The 17,815-nt window shown below is 32.2% G+C and overlaps 1 protein-coding gene across 9 annotated transcripts in view; it reads left to right on the top strand.

The window, feature by feature from the left end:
* The first annotated feature begins 418 nt into the window (after nucleotides 1-418).
* Nucleotides 419-17,815, top strand: part of LOC143239606 (H(+)/Cl(-) exchange transporter 3-like) — a 102,435-nt gene continuing 85,038 nt past the window's right edge. For 2 of the 9 annotated variants that reach the window (XM_076480868.1, XM_076480861.1), the window contains exon 1: nucleotides 709-818. The gene's annotated coding sequence lies outside the window, so the exon portion shown is untranslated. Of the gene's footprint in view, nucleotides 635-708; nucleotides 819-9,227; nucleotides 9,367-9,693; nucleotides 9,840-17,815 lie in introns of those variants that run through there. The other 7 variants (XM_076480860.1, XM_076480865.1, XM_076480867.1 and 4 more) reach the window with 7 other exon arrangements.

Genomic DNA, 17,815 nt, shown 5'->3' with positions numbered 1-17,815 from the left:
AGACAGTTTCATTTTTCTAACAGGGTGGTTGGCCTTTGGAAAGTTGCTTTCAGGTGTTGTAGAGGCAGTACATATAAATGAGTTTAAGAAATAGCTTGATAAGTATACGAATGGTATAAGCTAGCTTTAAGTTTTTAAAAAATATTTAGTTTATAATTTTGAACAACTGAGATATAACAGTAGGTCCCTGTTGTCCCAAAATGTTTTGTTGTGGTGAACGAAATAATAATTTGATCGAAGTAAGTTGTTTTTCCTTCACATTTGTAAAACAATACTTACGTTAGAAAATAATGAATACTATTTTCGAAATATGCGTAGTTGAATTACGGAAAATCCGTTATTAATACCAAAATAATTTTTATGTACTTTAAATTCGCAGACCCAGTGTTATTGAAGAGTAGTGCAGGTGTTGTTCGCTAGAGGACACCATTGTCGATTAGAAAGAAGCAGGTAATCCCGTGAAAATGAGTTTTCGTGTAGAACGTAGTTAAGCTGTATTAAACTTTGAGTAATCAATATTTTGGGCTTTAATTTCACAAATATATTTTATATATGCTATAAATTATAAACCCGGTAATAATAGATTTATAAAAAATTGCACTTAGGCCTACATCTTTTAAATCAGGGAAAGATGGTGAGTTCCAAGTTCGAAACTGCTAGTAGTATTAACTAGTACAATCTTAGTCATTACAAATTACAATTTAGTCTAGTAATATCCCTACTACAGCTGTTACTAGTACTAATAATGCTACCCTTAGTAATAGTAATACGCAGTTTGTGTGTGTCACCATATCAGTGTTATACATACTGCATTAAAGGTAAAAAGAACTTAAGTTAAAGTATTTCTAATGTTGTAATTAGTATAAATAAAACTAATGGAGCAAGTATTTAGAATTTCGAGGGACAATTTAGAAAAGTGGAATAAATAAAAATGCTTGGAAATAAGGAGCCTAAAGCTATCAAACCATGAGATTTAATAAACCAATAAGCTTAAAATTTGTGATGAAAACAATATTAACTCCAGACATTCATGTGTCACATTTATTTTAGTTTTTCCAACCCAAACTGTAAATTAGAAGCATTTATGTTTAGTTGTTTTTTTCTTCCATAAATCACTGCTCAATAGATCTTTCATGCAACACCAGAACTGGTAGTTTGACTTGATAATGAAAGAAAAATTATCTGAACCATTATATATATAAGGTTTTAGAGAATATATATATATATACACAGTGACACTTTATACGTCTTTTTTTTTTATGAGAAGCAAAAATATAATCCTGAAATGTTATTTTTACACACCTCTGCTTTTGTATTTTAAATGAACAGTATAACAGCAAAATGAAAACAAAACTCTACTGTTAAGATGGATTTTACACAAATTTTAAGGCTTATTGGTAATTAGAAATAGATATAGTAATTGATAGTTGGGGTTGTCTGTATCAGAAGGTTAATGTTTCAGGTGTACTGTAAACAGGAAGCCAAATCAAAATCAAGGATTGAAGGTGTTACTATTTCCTTGAAAAATAAGTTAGGTATTTTGCAGGTGGGATAAGATTTACAGAGTTTCAAAGAGAAAGACATGGAAAAGAAGATCGATAACAATTTGATAGTTTAAAATGAAAGAAGTGGTAATGTAAATTACAAATTTGGGGCATACAAGCTTTTTAGAAGAATTATAAGAAAGTTTGAAAAATCATATCTATTCAACAATTGGGATATTGTGGGGATGTTGGTATGATTGTATTAAGATAGTAATAGTTAGGTTGTAGTGGTCAGCAATTCCTTGGGTAGATAAGTTGATATAATAGTAAATAGAATGAAAAAAAGATAAAAGAACTATAATAGATTATGTTATACAGGAATTGGAGTCCGTGATACTCTTGATAGCTCAATATTTAAGAGACAAAAAGTAGTGTCTATATCCATCAAGACTACCTATGCCATCTGCTAAGAAGCAAATTCAACCATGAACGTACAATTACTTTCTAAGTCTTCCCATAAAAGTCTTCGACTTTACCTAATTCACCATGTGTGAAGCTTGCACCTTCCAAAGGGCAAACACCCTGCAATAAAAATATATTTAAACTAAAGATTACTTCTACCCTGTCCATATTTATATATATAGACATGTATGTATACATGTCCTACAATTCTCACCATTACATATTAAAAAGATGATTCGTTGATATTTCTAATTCTCTTAATAACCTAAAACCCCAAAATCAATTCCATCTTTTATTTTTTGCAACAGAAAATAATTTTAGAAATTTTAACCAATTCTTTTCACCTTGAGTCTCATCATAGCTTTCCTCTGATCCCTTTCCATCAATTCATTGTCCTTAGTAAGGCTGAGAGTTCAACACAGAACAGACTATTCCAAATGAGGTCTTGCAAGTGACTTATTCAATGAAACGATAACCTTTACAGAGGTTAGACTTGCAGTATTCCTCTAACTACAACCTAAAATCCTAACACACTCTTTGAATGGCATAAGACTGATCACCCAAAACACCAAGATTCTTTTATTTATTGACATTGTTAAGGCTATTTCCATCAAAATTATGCATATAATGCAAATATGATAAACCACATGCATCAGCTTATATTTGATATAACTAATAGTTGGCTACCAGTTATTTGGCCACTTGGCAAGTGATCCAAATCCTGTCGTAAAGCAGCAATCTCTTTTTCACAGTCAGAACACCAAGACCTTAATGCCAGATTTTGCAACCTCTTTCCACACAGGCCAGAGGCCATATCTGTGAGCCACATTAAGTTACAAACTTGAATTTTTTTTTTTAGAACAACCATGGGCTGAGTGGATGTGATATTTTGTGATGGGACTGAGGGTCAGATGATTTCGGCTGGCGGACTATAGGTTGCCAACCCCTGCCTTAATGTAATGTTGTTTAGGGAACAGTAAAAAGAGAATTTTTTTTATTACATATTCAAGTTAGTAATATAAATATAGAGCAGATAAGATCAGATGAATTTCTTAAAAAATATAAAAGATGTTAAATGAATTTAAACCTATAGGTTATAAATCAATTTTATTGGGGTGTTACTAAGGTTTAAATATGATGAAGAGGTTCTAATTAGATAAGACTAAATGTTAGGTTGAAAATTGTTGGTTGAATGAATTTATGGGATCTTTTTTGAATTTGATGTCTGATAAAGTAAAGGAAATGTCTTTTTTGCAAAGACTTAATTACTGAAGAGCATTAAACTGTTATAAAATTCTGGTGAAAAAGATATTGGTTTGAAAGTTTTTCTAAAATAACAGTACCTAATTTAGTCACTGAAGATTATTTGATTGTTATTGAATGATTTGGATTAGACCAATAGTAGTAAAAGTGGAATCCATGAACTGGAATGGGAAATAAACTTAGTATAAACTGAATTCATAAAAACAAAATCCTCATATTATAGGCATAGGCTTAACAGCTGTTATTCATATTTTAAGAGTATAATAAATAAAATAGATAAATGTAGGGCCTCAGCTGAGATGGATGACTGCATTGTTATGGGTTTCATGAACTTGGTTGGACTTGTAAAACAATGATGAAATTTTTGGGTGGATGTTTTTCAGCAGTGGTAGAATATTTGGAAAGAAATGGGTGGTTAATTGAATTGGAAGATATTAATCCCTTCATGATCATGCATTTTATATTCTCATGAAAATTAAAAGTCCTTTTAAACCAATATATCACTGGATTCAGAGTGAAAACATCTTATCAAAGTATGTCTGTGATCAATAGGATTAAAAGAATTACATTCCTAGTATGCCCTGTGGTGATATAAATGTTAAAGATAGAAGGGATTTAGATATAAAAATTAGTATTAAAAAATTGCTCAAGGCCACTATCAGATTCAGGAGGATGGTTAGATGCTTTATAGGAAAATAAGAAATATTTATAATTAAAAGGTTCTTTTTATTGGAGATCTTAGAGGTATTAAATGGGATTGTATTGAGTCAGATATTGAAGATGACTGTTAATATTTTTAGTTAGCACTGGACCATTTTTTTTATCAACTACGTAGGGAACTATTTAGTGGTAGTGTCCTTTTTAATATAATATTAACCACTTATGGTGATATCGTTTGAAAAGTTTGAGGTTTGGAAACATTTGAATTCATTGAGTACTGTATTATAGAGGTTGTAATTCATTTTTTGCTGTGAGAAAAGAGCTATTTCAGGTAAATTAGAACTGATTGATAATTGAGGATGCTGTGTGAAGCTGGAAACTTACAAATTACTGCAAGTACAAAACAACTGAAGTTCATATTGTGAACAGAAAAAGACATTTTAGACTTAAGCCCAAATGGCTTACAAAGAAAATTAAATGGAAAAATTGAGGACAAGCGTTACAAATTGAGAACATTGAAGTGTATGAAAATACTAGAGTAGTGGTTAAAAATATATAAAGAAATAAAAAATTGTATTAATGAGAATAAGTTGGCAGGATATTTTAACATCAACAATAATTACATTTTAACTATATTAAAGGAAAATGTTAGATTGGCAGATAGGCTTTTAAAAAATGAAGGGAGGATTTTGGTTGATAGCTTACCATTCACTTTCTTTCTTTCTTTTTTTTTTTTTTTTGGGGGGGGGGGTATTAAAGATAGTGGATTCCACATTTGGATCTTCTGTTGATAATAAAATATAAAAGAAAGGCAATATGGTTTCACAAAAGGAAAATGCTGATTTAGTAAAATGTTAATTATTTTACAAGATATTACTTATTGCCTGAATAATGGAAAAGGTGGTAGCTTTTTAATAGTTTTTATGCCTTAATTTCATAACTTTTTAGTATGATTACCACCATTAGTTCTTATCTTCTGTTTAACCTGTCACCATAAGTAAACTATATAACAATTTGTTATTTAGTAACGCATTACATCATTGGTTTTGCTACATTACTTTTTTTTTAATTGCTATATGTGTAACATCTGTCATTGCTAATTTTCTGTAAGTGTTATTACTTTCTCTCTTACCATATTTTCATTCATATACTTTTGCTAGTTATTACAGTCTTACCTTTATTCATTGCTTCTTGCTGTCCACTTAGTAAATTGACCAGTGATAGTTGGATTTCAGTAGTTGTATTAAACATAGCTCATAATACAGGGTGAGTCACAATTATGTATAAACACTTGAAATAGCTGTGTTTTATTGACAGCATTACCAATTCAAATGGAATATTGTGTATTTCACAGATAAAATATATACGTCACACAACACAACCTGCCAGAGATTAGTGTGTGAATGGGACTCCTTTTGTGGGATAATCATGCTTTAAAGATTGGATGATACTGTTACTAGGCAGAGATATTTTGAATTGTTAATGAATGATCTAGTTCTGCAATAAGAAACATTTTCTGTATGTATTGGTGTACTTTCAATGGAATGGTGCACATCCACATTTATACTCTAATGTCCATGCCTATTTGGGTATTAAATTTCCTGAATGGTGGATAGGTTGCAGGGGTAATGCTTTTGAATACCTCTTAAGGTCTGCAGACCTCATTTCCCTAGATTGTTGTTGCATGAGGATACCTGAAAGATAAAGTGTACAGTCATAAACCACAAACATTGCAGAACTTGTGGGTGATGATACAACAGGAAGCAGACAAAATTACAGCTATGTGCACCACCATATGTCAGGCTGTTGAAAAAAAGATGTAGTTCATGTATATGTTGATGGTGAACACTTTGTGTATCTTATGTACCTTTTTCAATGTATCACGTGTATCTGAAACATTCTTGGTTCATGTTTGCTCAATAAACTGAGATGCAACATATCAAGGTGTTTATATATAATATTGACTCACCCTGTATGTTTAGTAAATTATATTTCTTTTTATAACATTATATGATTATTTTAGTTACAGTATTAATATTTTTATTGTTTATTGTGTAATTTTATTTATTTAATTAGTTATATACTAGGAATCTACTGCATTATTTATAATATATTGTGTCTTTAAGAAACATAAAATGGTGAATTGCCTTGAAGCAAACTAGTTTTGTGTTTTATAAGCTGTAATCATCTATGTATTGTTAATTTCTTTAATACTACTGAGTAAACTGTTTAAAGTACTTATTCATGTATTCTTTATTGAATTTATCATTATCACTTTTTCATTGTTAATTTGCCCCCTATTAGCACAGTACTATATCTACATATTTAATACCACTGGAAATAGGGTTTCAGTACCTGTGGTAGGCATAAACTTTTTGTGTACCTTTGTGGTTAATGACAAACAACAATATTGTTAAGCTGGTATTTGAATTTAAGATTAGTATACATCTGCATGAATTATTTCCAAAATTATTATTAACAATGTGGATAAATAACTGATGAATAGATACATTCTAATCATTACAAATTTTTGTTATATGATTGCATTCTCCTGCTAACAATAATGGTGGGTTAGTTCTGTTGGTTACTTAATTTTTGATCCATGTAAGTAGCTTGTTTTTATTAAAAGTTATTGATGATACAAAAGTTGAACTTTTTAACATTAATTTCTTCTATATTTTAGTACAATGATATGCAGTTTGCTTTCATTATATTTAATGTATATTTGTTTTTAACTTGCTGTTAATACAGCAGTAAATTGTATTGTAATCACATACCTCTAACAATTATCATGTCACAGTTGTTGAGTCTTCTTGTGGAGGGGAGAAAAACTCACAAAAGTAAAATCATTTATGGGAAAAATATATAAAAAGTGTCCTTGATTTAGTATGTATATAATGAAATCAGTTATTATCTCTGGGAATAAGGAATTGTGAGAAAGTACATGTATATATATATATATATATATATATATATATATATTATGTTAGAATGCTTGCACTAGCTGCTGCTGTATTTAATGTGAAACTAGGCTATATGTATATTAATGAAACACAAAATTTTCATAGTCTTTTTTACTTTTATTTTACCAGTTTCATAACTTCATTGGTTACTCTTTAAAATAAATTGGATAAAATGGAAAACTTGTATGAAACTTGTACAAAATTTACTGAATTCTAAAATTGTAAAGCTGGATAAATCACGCATTAAAATGTAGATTTTTAAAACTGCACCTACAATGTATATGTAACAAAAGTTATGAATGGCTGTGAAAGTCTTGTTTTATTACTTGACATGCAACTTGTTTGGTGTATGTCTCGTGAATATTTTTCTTATTGAAGTATCCTAATTCAATTATATTATATACAAAGATTGAATAATACTCGATGTCTAAGTTTTGTGGGTTTTTTTTCTTAAACGTGTGACAAATTTTATGATGTATACCAAATTGTTTTAACTGATTAATTATAACTTCCAGTCAAAACCAGCTATGTACTTAACAGAGAAACTAAAGATTAACCTGACAATGGTTTTAAACGTGAATATGGACGTTTTATTTAAATTGTGATTTCGTTTCAGCTCTCAATCAATTGCGATATAAATTAACTATTATGTCTAAACAGACATCGTCATCGTTGTAGTAGGCATTTTGGATTAGAAGTTGGGGTGGTCAGAAATTTAGATTTGTCTTCGCCTCACTCTACTCTTGATTTATTTATTTTGTGTCAATATTGGATTTAATCGAAGTTATTCTTAAGGTGTCTGGGAATAGATATTTCAGAAGTACCAACACAAGCGAAACCGGAAAAAACCATAGAGAGTAGACCGGAAAGGTTCGTTCAGTAAAAAGCATTAAGACACACCCAGAAACGTCGTATTATGAAAGATTTGGGGCAGATGGATATGTACCCTCCTTTCCATCATAATTTAACTTGAACCCTACACCATGAGGTTGAGAGAAACTCACCGTAGCCTCTGTTAGCACACACAAATATATTTATGAAATAAAATTTTCTTTACAGCTTTATAACAAACATTAATGGGAAAACCCTTATATTTCTTCCTCGTAATATTTCATCAGAGATATACATTATTAAACTGATTCATCTGTTTGTGACATGCGTGGGCAAAATTAATAACCACAAAAAAGACGAAGAAAATTATATTAATAGGTAAAAATTAAAAAAATATATAGATATAGGCAAAGCAAATAAATTATAAAAAGAATAAACAGAATAGTAGTGTTTACAAGCAAGTGTTGAACAATAATGGGAAGCCATCGATTAGAAAGCTGTATTAATAATAGCTTGATTTTAACTCCGTTGATTTACATGATTTCTGTAATTGGCGTAGGCTTGGCTTTGTTATTGTTACTGTTTTCTAGAATATTTTTTTTACTTGTTTGTAATTTTCTCTGTCTTTTGTACCGTTGTTTTTACAAATTGTCTGTATTACCTGGATTCGTCTAAAATAGCATGTTATATGGTCGATTCTGTATAACTCCTTTAAAGTTATCTTCTTGTATTCTTTAGTATATCTTTTACGCTTGATATTGAGTTTATTAAATAAACACATCTCGTTTTCACTTATTTGTTATCGTCCCAGACATTCAATTGTTTTATGCGTTGCTGTTTGTTTTGTTTTTTTAATTATCTAGTTATTTGCATTATTTCGTCTTGTCGACTGAAACAATACTAAACCTGGCAGAAAACTCCGTTATGTCTTAATAACTATTGTATGATCTTTGAGCTTTGACAGTCACTTCTTTCGTACACGCTCATGTAGTTTTTTTCTGTATGGTAGTCGCTCAAGTAGTTATAAGTGTAATTATGTTCTTCGAATTTATCATATGATCCAAGAATATAGGCTGATAACGCCATCTACGTTTTACTAGTTTTCCGGTAACGCGTTTCACAAGTTCCCAAATGTACATGCCAATTGAATACGTGCGTACACCACTGTTTTGCAAGCGTGAATTGTTCGGTGATGTCGCAATGCTGGTTAGTTATTACGTAGAAATCTTCGATACGAAATATGGAAGATTTCTAGATTGTAGAAGAGAAAGCCAGCAAATACAGTACAACATTAACTCTGTGAATAAATATTGTGTTTAATTTGTTCTTTTATGCCCTTGTTTTCACTCTGCTATTCGTATTCAGTTGTCTACCCGGCGTGTCATTTCTGGAACCTCTTTCTGACAATACTTAATTTCCTTCTAGCCGATATCATTGCATCTGAATATAGCAAAACCACATTTGCGATGGAGTTAGACCCTGTAGGACATGTATACATTGATTCTGCCCTTTACCATACATGTAAGGGGTAGTTAAAAACAAAACTTAAGAGACTCACGAAATTGACGAATCGGTCGGCTAAATCAAGTTCGTAGTGTTGATATATAAATATATATTTGATTTAATATTCTTCCCTATATATTAAAATTAAATTGGTGTTTGTGAATATGCTAAGTTTCCACTAGGATTCAAAAAGTTTCAATGTAAGTAATGCTGTCTCTCAGGAAATTGATTAATAAGTAGTATAGTTACCGGTCTTTTTGTTTTATAAGGGCATGACCAACTAGGGGCTGTGTAAAAAAGTTTTTGAGAAACTACGTTATGTTAAGTACATTGTATATTTTCTGTATTGTTACTTTAGAAAACAATGGTTTTCGTAGTTTTTTTTATATACATATACACAATTTTGATGTCCTGTAGATTTACAATATAGTAATTTTGCGAATTGTGTAGTTTAGTGTAACTGATTAACTGGGAAGTGATTCAGTGGTTCGTCTTAGCGACACTCGTAAACTTGCTTATCCAACTTTTAAACTGGGACATTGCAGCTGAGATCTTCCACTAGCTTGTAAGAAAAACGAGAACGTGTGTCCTCAAGGACATTACAGAAAATCGGCGAAAGCTTGGCTATTTAACGGCTCATCCATAAACTTGTTATTAACTAGTTTTAACTACGGTAAGACTGAATATTTTTTGTCATAAACGATATTTGTAATAGAAATATTTTTCATATTTATATGATGATATTCGTACTTGCATTCTTAGTACTTTTGTCAGTGCTTTTTTCGTGCAAATTGTATAGAGATAGTCGCGTTTGAACTTGATTGAAACTAAAAATAACTCGAATACGTTTACTAGGCCTACGTAGTGCATGACAAGGTAGAATTGTTGATTACTATGTTACAAACGATTGCTTCTAACTGTTAATAACCATCGCACATTGATGTGAATCCTAATTAATTTGGAACAAGGAACAAACCCTGCCATAATGTGTGTATGAAATTTTTATCCTAAATTCAGAGAGCCATACATCTTGAATTTTGAGCTGAATTCAGTGATGCGAAATTTTTATGGCGCCCGCCTTTCCAAACATACTTTTTTGCGCCCTCCACCCGTTATTTTCCCATGGTAATATTTTTTACTGTGTTGCTTAGTATTGGTTATATTTATACGGTAGTTTCAAAACCTTAGTTGTAGTTGTGCATCTCTTGCTGACTGTCAGCGCCCCATTTTGGGGTGTGGGTGGAGAGTATCACATTAATATACGACGGTTTCGGGAATCATGATTATGCAACGTTGTCTTAAACAATGCTCATGACGGACAAACTGTTGTTTTCCTGAGCGACTTGCATATAAGCTATTAATGCTGCTACGTAATATTCAATATTATATCTAAAAGTTCATGTTATTAAATTTTCTGTATACTGATTTTTCAGGAACATTTAAGGTTTTTGATGTGTTCGATCGCTAAAACTTACCGCTCATTATAAATATACCGTATACATTGTTGGAATCGTCCATAAAGACTGTGTTTGAAGTCAGTACTAAAGTTTACGAAGTAAAATGGCGTTGAAGTGTTTGTGCCTTTTATGTTACTTATTTCGTTTTTCAATTTGTTTTAAAAAAACTTTTAAAAGTAAAAGTCAGTTTGAAAGAGAAACAATGCATTTAGAAATTATTATTAACAACGTGATGAACGATTGTCGAACTTTTGTCTATCAACCATGTATCTTTTTACGTTTCAGTTTAAAATGGCTCATGTAACAACGTTTCGACCTTCTTCGGTCATCGTCAGGTTCACAAAGAAAGAGGTAACTGACCGGAAGCTGACCACATGGTTGAAAGGGGGTTGTGTAACTGAGTGTCGGAATGTAGAGGGCGGTGTTAGATGTTTGAATATATAATTTTATTTATTTTACTATATTAATATAGGTATAAAGGCGTTTCTTTATATTGGTTTATTTTGGGTTTAAGTTGTTGTATAAGTAAGGCTTCTTTAATTTTGCGTTTGTTTATGTTTGTTTCTTTATTTAGTATTTGAGTGTTTTCTATGGTTATGTTGTGTTTATTTGACTTGCAGTGTTCGAAAACGTGTAATGGTGACTTTTTATGTTCTTTGAATCTGGTTTCCATTTTTCTACTTGTTTCTCCAATATAGAAGTCGTGGCAGTTATCACATTGTATTTTATAAATAACGTTGGTGTGGTGTTTGTCAGTGTAGTTTTTACATAGTATAGACCTCAGTTTTGTGCCTGGTTTTTGAATAAATTTGGTATTAACTAGAATGTCATATTTTGTTACTAGTTTTTGCCAAATGTTGGTTATTTGTCTGCTGATGTCAGGAATATATGGTATACAGCAGTATATGGTTTCGTGATTTTCCAACATTATTTATAAAATACAATGTGATAATTGCCACGACTTCTATATTGGAGAAACAAGTAGAAAAATGGAAACCAGATTCAAAGAACATAAAAAGTCACCTTCACACGTTTTCGAACACTGCAAGTCAAATAAACACAACATAACCATAGAAAACTCAAATACTAAATAAAGAAACAAACATAAACAAACGCAAAATTAAAGAAGCCTTACTTATACAACAACTTAAACCCAAAATAAACCAATACAAAGGAACGCCTTTATACCTATATTAATATAATAAAATAAATAAAATTATATATTCAAACATCTAACACCGCCCTCTACATTCCGACACTCAGTTACACAACCCCCTTTCAACCATGTGGTCAGCTTCCGGTCAGTTACCTCTTTCTTTGTAAACCTGACGATGACCGAAGAAGGTCGAAACGTTGTTCGCTCTTCTATGTAAAATATTTTCTCAACCCAAACGATCCGTTTTTGCATATATATTTCTCTACAAGTGGGTTTTCTCGACATCACCGAAAACATTTGTTATTCGTTGCGTAGCAGCGAACGCAATTACATCATGTTGAGAACATAACTGCTTTAAAACCGACATTTATACGCTAAATATTAATGACACGTTTCTTAAAAAAATCATTATATCATCCTTAATGTTTCATTCAAGAATTAGTTATCATATGTAGTTTTTGAACCAAATACTTCAAGTTCATATTATTCAGTCTTAACAACAAATAAATGGTCATAGTTAAATAAAATCTACCCCTTTAATTCAACCTCCACAGACGTAATCCTGAATTAAAACAACCAACTTCAAGGTGACAGCCCAAAGGTTAAAGAACTTCACAAATCCATATTATTCAGAACTTGACAGCATATCGACTTCCTTACGTATAAGACTGAATAAAACGGATGTGTGAAGTTCCTTGACTTCTCAACTTCAACAATAAGGGTGGAATTTTATTTGCTTAGCAAGCAAGCTACATACATACATAGGAAGTTCTGGTTGCTAGCCTAAAATTTTGGTTATGTGGACAAATGCCAATTAAAGAAAAAAAATTGTATCGTGCCTTAATAAATATCCGCACATTGTACCAGTACTACCAGTTTACTTATATATTATATATATAACGAAATAATTCTCGGCTGAGTACATCACGCCCTATTGATAATGAGCGAAGCAAACGTTGTGGCAAAGAAGCAATGCCAGCGGCCACATACAGTAGAAGGTCTAGATATACAGTCATCATATAACTGAAATAAATATTCATCGTAGTACTTTAACGTTTCAACATGCAGGTTATTCTTACAACTGTAGTTTTGCATTTGTTTAGGAATTTGCTGAAGATAGAATACGTGTATTCCAAAACGTTTGTTCAGTACATCGTTCTTCGTCATATCTGTAGTTATGTCGTCCATCGTTGTCGGTTTTAAGTTTCGTGATTGTCAAAGTTTCTCGATTCGTACCTCTTTTTAGTTGTGTGAACTACGTATTATGGCAGTTTTTCCGTGTGTGATCGTGTTTTTGTTTGTTTGTTTTTTTCATCAGCGGTTCCGTAACTTTCCTAAAACGTATGTTTGTATATATTAAAAGAATCGCCAGCTCTAGGCTTCAGATATATGTTGTTCCAAGCTGGTGCAGCAGTTAGTCTACGGTTTTACAACACCGAAATCAAGGGTTGATTCCCCTCGGTGGGCTCAGCAGATAACCTGATATGGCTTTGCTATAAGAAAAAACACAAAACTCCATAATTTCCAGTACTGAAATTAAGGTAGAACACACTGAATACTTCTGTATGATTTAACTTTGAAGTTAATTTATTTTTTCCCCTAGCGCATTACTCTTTATCCATAAATATGGCAGGAATAATATAGCAGTTGGTGCACAGTATAAGTTACTTTAGAAGGGGGGGATAAAGTTTGGGAGAATTCAGCCCGACTCGCTTAGTCGATAGAGCATGAGACTCTTAATTTCAAAGTCGTGGGTTCGATCCCAACGTTGGACAATGAACAAGTGAAAACTGTTTTGTAACAACACAGTTTTACAATTTCTTTTTTCTTACGAAAACTAATAGTTACTTGCACTGTGATGATTTCTATCACAATTAAATAATAATACAATATATATATGTAAAAACGGCTGGTTTGGGTTGAGAATTTTTTTTTTTTTATGCAGAGGAGCGAACAATGTTTCGACCTTCTTCGGTCATCGTTACGACGATAAAAAAAATAAATTCTCAACCCAAACCAGCCGTTTTTACATACATATTTTTCTCTACAAGTAGGTTTTCTCGTCATCACTGAATACAATATATGATTCCTCTTGTCATTTAATTCTAAGTAATGTGCGGCACAGCAACTTATTGTATTTCAAGTAACTGAATATTTATTTAGGTTATGTTAAATTAATATAGGTTTAATATGTATTCATTAATTCACATAACTCAACGTAAGATTCACTAAACATTGTGCTATAGTCCTGCAGTGTACAGCATTTAACAGTATGGTATAGTAGCCTTCAACAATGCAAAAATAAACACTTTCAAACCATGATTACCAAAGAAAAAAGTTGATAATGAAAGAAACCAAACAGTTTACAACGAACTTAGTAAAACGAGATTTACCACTGTCGACATTAGTTTATTGCTATGTTAACAGAACTCTTTAGAAACCGAAGAACGTGTCTGAGAGGGAAGGAACAGTAAATTTACAAATAATGTAATAATAGAAGTAGATTATCAATATTTAGATTTTTTATGTTTTTATTTGAATTAATAAACTATACCGTAAGAATTTTAGACACACGTTGTACATTTGTTAGCGTAAAGGATAACTGAGCTGAGATCTATTATTATTTACAAAAGTTCACTTAATTTTTCATATCAGGTTCTCAAATGAGTAACAACAAAATAGCCGGTGCTCAAGGAAAAGTATCCCAGTGGCACAGCGGTATATTTGCGGACTCGCACCGCTAGAATCCGGGTTTCGATACCCGTGGTGAGCAGAACCCAGATCGCCCATTGTGTAGCTTTGTGCTTAATTTCATGCATAAAAACTTGCGGAAAATTCCCCGTAATGGTATTTCTGCGGACTTAAAGAGCTCGAAACAGGGTTTTGATACCTGTGGTGGGCGTATCAAAGATGGCCCATTGTGTAGCTTTGTTCTTAACTGCAAACAAACTCATGGGAATTCGTCATCTTCATCCAACCCGTTCTTGTTAAACTAGCAAGTCAAATGAGTGGTACCTCTAAAAGTATTTATTTATTAGGTTATTATTCAGTTTACCCAACTAGATAGCACAGTAAGTTAGTAACTGAGTTTTGCATGTTTTCAGATATCAAAATCAAATTATGTTACCTACACAAAGTGGGGAATAAATTCCTGGAACCAGAAAAAAAAGAAAAGTTTCAATTGTTACATTTTTTAAAGTACACATTGTTTTAGCCGCGCATGCGTGCTATTTATGTGAACCCCCCCTGTTAATAAATATATACCTGGAAAAAAGAAAAAAAAAACTGTTTGCAAGCATTTGGTCACATTTGTATTTTCGCCTCAGCTTATTGAAAATGAAATAAAAGTTACTCTTTAGAATAAGAGAAATCGATAATTAATTCATTAAAGTACATTTTCAACCATTTAATAGTAATGGCTTTAGTTGCTAAAATGTGTGGACTTTATAACGTGAAGATTATTTATGATTGCTCTCGCGTGGATGAAGGCATTCAAGAAATGATTGTAGTTTCTATATTTCCTTAAACAAGAGCATTTAAAATTATCTGTACCTTTTTTAAAACATTTACTCAACACACTTGGTTTAATTGGCACAGCAGAATATTGTTTACATTACTTTGCCAACAGAAAGTTAGACGATACATACTTCAGCCAAAAGAGTAAATACAAATTGGGTTGACACCGCTTGGTTGACAAATACCACTAGGCATAGTAGAAAGAATCTCCACTTTCTCTGTAAACAAGGGACAATTGGAAATCTAGAAAAACTGTCTTAGACTGCTGTGTCTGTAAGCGTGAAAACGTGAAATACGTTACGTGCCCGATTACTGTGGGTTGAATGTATGTAGAAAAGAAAGAAAAAAACGTTAATCACAGTAGAAAAGACGAAAGTAACCGTTAATTGCCTTACTTGAGAAATATATCGCACCTTTTTTCTATAATAGTTTATTTTAAATTCATTTCCCATTAATTTAAAATGTAGTTTTTAGAAGTGAAATTATCAGCGGCCATTTTATCGTTACACTTGAGTATAAGTACTTCAGCTAGAGGTAGTGTATTTTATCATGAGTATAAGTACTTTAGCTAGAGGTAGTGTATTTTATCATGAGTATAAGTACTTCAGCTAGAGGTAGTGTATTTTATCACGAGTATAAGTACTTCAGCTAGAGGTAGTGTATTTTATCATGAGTATAAGTACTTCAGCTAGAGGTAGTGTATTTTATCACGAGTATAAGTACTTCAGCTAGAGGTAGTGTATTTTATCATGAGTATAAGTACTTCAGCTAGAGGTAGTGTATTTTATCATGAGTATAAGTACTTTAGCTAGAGGTAGTGTATTTTATCATGAGTATAAGTACTTCAGCTAGAGGTAGTGTATTTTATCATGAGTATAAGTACTTCAGCTAGAGGTAGTGTATTTTATCACGAGTATAAGTACTCCAGCTAGAGGTAGTGTATTTTATCACGAGTATAAGTACTTCAGCTAGAGGTAGTATATTTTATCACGAGTATAAGTACTTCAGCTAGAGGTAGTGTATTTTATCATGACCGAACAGATGTTCGTGACTTCAGAAGAGAACATCACTGACTAATTTAATAACAAACTTAGACTAGCGACATTTAGTTGCATATAAATATTCTATAATTGGCAGTAGGGGCGTTTCTGAATTTTTGTGCGTGAATCGCAGAATTATGCAGAACAGAAGTTGTGAAATGATGTTTATATCAGTGTGAACTGTTGTTTGTAAAGCTAAAATGTAGGATTTAAAGAACGGTACTACATTTCGATTAGTAGTTGTTGCGTTTGCTATTCTGGTTAACCAGTAGATATAGTCAAAAGGTACATCTAGCAAAACCGTGAAATAGAGAATTTCGAAATGAAAGGACATACGTTACTAAACGCAAGTTGTCACTTTTCCTATGTGACGGTGCAGATAGCCAAGTTGCTTTGCACCATAAAACACCAAACCAACCAACCAATCCTAAAGTAACATCCAGGTTTACGAATGTCCGACAGATAGGGTTAATGTGGTCAGAAATTGAAAGAAGCAGACAAGTGTGTGTTTTCTTAGAGCAAAGACACATCAGGCCATCTGCTGAGCCAACCGAGGGGAATCGAACCCCTGATTTTAGTGTTGCAAATCCAGAGACATACCGCTGTACTAGCGGGAGGGGGGGCGCAGACAAGTGAACAAATAGCCTTTATTCACAACACTTGTGTAATGAATCTTAAACTACCAGACTTTCCAGTTTCTAACTCGCAGGTTGGCTACACTGACTGGTGAGATTAAGAGGAGTCTTTCTTTTTTCCTACCCACGTTCACACATGACATGGTAATGCTGTCATATTTTCGTAGGGAAAAAACGTACACATACAGAACCTTGTCACAAAAATCGTCTAATACTAGTTTCTACCAGAGACTATAACATTATAAAGCTAGTTAACTTCTGTCTATGTTTGCGTTATGCGATTTGTAGAGAACGAAGCTTGCTGCTTGATGGGTTGCGTGTGTAAAATGTCACGATGAAGAGACTTGCAGCGCTGATGGCGGCAACTGTTCAAAAATTTAAACAGTCTGCACTACAAAACAAATCAAGACATAATGCTGGTTAGAAGATCGAAACAAATCGAATACACTAATAAGCCTTCCTAAATACGATAGAAACAGTTGATGGTCATGTTTTAGAAAATGCTACATAGTATTAAAGGATATACAATGACAAAAACTGTTAAAACAGTCATTTAATGAAAGAACTGTGTATTCACTTATTTCGTATGCCTCATATCGTGAAAACTAAATTATCTTTTTACCAACAAAAATATTATTGCTCATAGAAGATATATAGTTTCTTTTCATTTATTACCTTTCTTTGCTATTCACTGGTAGCTTCAAGTCTAACCAATAAATTGTTCTGATTTGAATCGAAGAACTTTGATAGCATGTCTCAATGTCAACTCCATTTTGAGAACTTGAAGCAGGTGGTACTATTTGAGGTTTTTACTTCTTTTGTTGCTTTTGCACTCTAGTCGCTGT

Source organism: Tachypleus tridentatus, chromosome 13, assembly GCF_004210375.1.
Source record: "Tachypleus tridentatus isolate NWPU-2018 chromosome 13, ASM421037v1, whole genome shotgun sequence".
NCBI classification, from domain to species: Eukaryota; Metazoa; Arthropoda; class Merostomata; order Xiphosura; family Limulidae; genus Tachypleus; species Tachypleus tridentatus.
This window is presented reverse-complemented; position numbering and strand designations above follow the sequence as displayed.